This window comes from Gouania willdenowi, chromosome 11 (assembly GCF_900634775.1).
Source record: "Gouania willdenowi chromosome 11, fGouWil2.1, whole genome shotgun sequence".
Taxonomy (NCBI): Eukaryota; Metazoa; Chordata; class Actinopteri; order Blenniiformes; family Gobiesocidae; genus Gouania; species Gouania willdenowi.
Genome location: NC_041054.1, coordinates 22,049,558 through 22,053,588, shown reverse-complemented (window position 1 = coordinate 22,053,588; position 4,031 = coordinate 22,049,558).

The following is a 4,031-nucleotide window of genomic DNA, read 5'->3' as shown; positions in this document are numbered from 1 at the left end:
TCCGTCATCTCTCTCTACTAGCCAACTTAAAGTCTACTCGGAATATTTTAGGAATTTAGAAAAATGAATATATTCATAATATTAAATTATCTCTCTTACTCTTGCTTAATGATGGTTTAATGTTTAAGAACTACTTTATACCTATAAATAATACACTGGTTTGTCTATTACCATGAGAGAGGATGGATATGTTTTAATGTATTTGCTTTTTAATATTGAACATTCCAAATTAATTCTAGACTTTTTTTCTACTGTGAATACAATAACCTAGACATAGGCAACTGGTAGCCCAGGGGCCACATGCAGTCCTCGGTCTGATTTCATGCAACCCCCGAAGTAAACATACAAAACTACAGAAAAATACAGTAAAAGACAAGAAAATACTCCAAAAAAACACAAAACTACTCCTAAAATGATCAAAACAACAATGGTAATACACGTAACTACTTGAAAAAATGTATACAATTAGAGAAAATGTCAACAAAAGGACACAAAAAGACCTGAAAAAACATGAAAATGACTCCGCAATCCCACACTACTAACAAACGAGCAAAACAACAAAAGAAATACTAAAAAAAAATACAAAATGACAGCACAAATACACAATATGACTCCAAAAAACATATATTTTACAGGAAAAAATACGCAAAAGAACAACAGAAATGCCTCATAACAAGCAAGACAACAACAAACACAGAATGACAGAAAAACTTACAAAATTATTAAAATGTTGTTTCCTGTATTAATGCTCATAATGCTCATTATTCAAAATGCCGACATGAATATTGATCATGATCATGAATATTGTGATAAAAGTTGCCGACCTCTGCAATAACCCATGGCAGTATAACAACACATTTTATTTAAATTTTTGTATTTTGGCATTTTTTAAAGTGACACAATGTCTAATGCACATTACATCTTATTCTCTTTAATTATAATATCTTTCCAGATTGTCATGCTCTCTGAATCCAATGGAAGATTGGCATTTAATGAATTTCCTTTGGGGGATGCCTCTGCTTTTTTGGTTTATTTCGACAGAGCTGTGAAATGGGGGGGGGGTATTATAGTATGTCCAATGTGCAGATACACCTTGATGTCTATTTTAGTGACATAACATTTATTATAAATGAGGGTAAAGTCACTTAAAATCAGACTAACACGCACTAATTCTTCTAATTCAGATCCACAGTTTTCTGTACTAACCTATCTTGTTAATATCAAAGACCAGGTTGTCCTGTTCATTAAAATATTCCATTACTTGCTGAGAAGAGAGGAAAAATACAGAAACCTTAAAAGTAAAAAAAAAAATGGGGGGAAAAACACACGCACAGTCATTCTCCATTTGTCAGCAATGGATTGTTTAACCACACACTGGTCTCCTGGAGAGGCAGTGATTTAAGTGATTTAACAAACAGTTTTATTATGAACAGACACAGTTTACATAACGTACGGTAATGTCAGTGATAGCACAGTCTTGTCACTCAGGCTTGGACAAGGAGAACTTCAAGTGTTTATTGCCTGTTGAAGAAGATCAAAGACATAAAGAAGTGACTGAGGAGGGTAATGGATCACTGACAAAATGTCACAATCTACAAAAGGAAAAAGAAGTCAAAAAGACTTCTGTTATAATTTGAAATACTGCTTTAATGCAGTATTTTAAAAGGAAATGAAACAATATCATGGTAAATGTTTAATTAAGATTTTAAATCGATCCAAATGACGATAGAATCATAGTCTTATTACTTTTTTATTTTTAATGTGTACTGTATCTTTAATTTTAATCAGTCTTCATGTGTTTAAACCATCAGTAATAATAATATGCCTAAAGGGATACGTGCGTATCCATCACCTCCGTTTACCGCACGGATCGAGAGATTAATAATGAGAAAGCTGAAAATATACAGAGAGGGAGGGGCTGTTCAGGGACAGTCACAGGGCACAACACTTTAAGCCCCCCTGATGACAAACTCCATGAACAGTATCGCTTTTCGGGAGGTGATCAGCGCGCACATCACCTGTACCAGGAGCTGTGTTGGATGTGACATCCAGCGATACACACAGCTGAGCTGCCGTTCATTTGAATTTAATGTTTAATGCCAAATTCCAATAAACTATTAGTCAAAACACTCTCATAAAATACTATTTAATTGTGAGTTACAGCATCATCTTTTATTGAATGCTGACAAGTGTTAGAAACTTAGCAAACTCACATGCTTCAGTTGTTTTCTATGATAAACTGACTAAATGACACCGTCTTTAACCCTTTACTACTTTTAAAATGTTCAGACCACAGAACCTTCTTCAACTTTATTCTCACTGCTCACGTCCCGTTGGTGTCATTTGGTTTCTATTGGCTGCTTAATCAGATTAATGCTGCAGCGCATGCGTCCTCTCCTCACGTCTCTCTTCATTAAATCTGTGATTGATCTCGTGGGTCTTATGAAGACCAGTACTTAAGCTAAACACTGTCAGGTGGCTTGGCTCAGCTGGGGAGCTCGAAGCCGAGAATAGTTTGATGGAATGAGAAAAGCCAGCATGGTCACGGACATGGCTAACCCAGATTTAAACCGTAGGCCTGGCTCTACTAAGAACACTTTGATGAAATACCTCCCGGGATAAGGACCCAGCGCAGAGAGAGAGATGGGCAGTAGGCAGGTGTAGTGTTTATAAGAGTCCATTTTATTGAAAAATCCAAAATTCAAAAGGGCACGAGGAAAATAAAAAAAAAGATAAAGAGCTTTATCCTTTTCCTAAGTCATGATAATTATCATTATTATTACTATCATCTTCATCACTTAAAGAGGCAGTCTGCAACTCTCAGATCCCTCTCTCCCCCTCCCTCCCCGCTGCTCTCTTGCCCTGCCATCAAACTTTCCAAAGTCCCTCCCTCAGAGAAGCTAAGAAGCAAACGTTAGCCAAACAGCAACATCACAGTAATATAACATGCTCTGTTAAAAGCATACTACTGCAGCTCTTCTATCTCTCTATGTGCACAAACCTCAGCAGCAGCAACAACACAGTGTCACTTACAGCAGCCACATGGAGGCTGCTACGCGCACATGAACACATGCACTACAGAGTGTAACAAATACAAATCAAACATAATGTAAATCAAGCAGCAGTAATTACCTTTCAAGTAGAAAAGTTGCTAATTCCATCTTCTACCCTCCAGACCATACACTGTAAAAAAGACGGCGCTACAACCCTGGGAAGGAGGCGGGGCCTGTGAGCAACAGCTGTCAGACAGTCCATCAAACACAATCCTGGCTCTGATTGGTTCTTTTTGTTCGGTCGCGGTGCATTCTGGCAATCTGCCAAAGGCTGCAGGAGCAGCGGGGGGGCTCAATGAGTCTGTTTTTTTACACAAACTACTAGTTTCAGTAAGAAACTTTTATAAGAGTTGCAGACTGCCCCTTTAATGACAATATCTTGAAAAAAAAAAGATATTAATCACATTAATCTCCATCCCCTGACGGTGTAAATTCTGCAGCATAATTTGTCTTGAATATCTAATACATCGTAGGAGAACATGCTCCACAGTCTCTGGCTTGTTGCAATGCTCACACTATCCTGTATCATGCTTTTTGATGAAATGTAAAGTTTTATTCAGCCTTGTATGTCCTATTCTCAGTCTAGTAATGATCATCTCTTCCCAGCTTGTTACTTCCACTGGTGCACCTCCCAGTACCCACTGTGCTCTGTATAGCATATAAATGTCTCCCTGTGTTTGATGAGTCCCAACACGCCTGCCATTCTGCCATGATATTTCTTTTAATAAATGACTTTGCCTCTGTCCTACTAAAAGGAATGTCCATACAAGGGTCAGTTGATGCCTGTTTTGCTAATTTATCAGCGGCTTCATAACCGCTTATCCTTCTATGTGCTGGAAGCCATAAAAACTAAATCTTGAAACCTCTCCTATGAAGTCTGTACAAGTTTGTGATGTGATGTTTCTTAGCTTGCTGTGATTTCTTGTGTTTCCTCCCAAAAACACTGAAAAAGTGACTTCCCAACACTTTTCTGGGGTT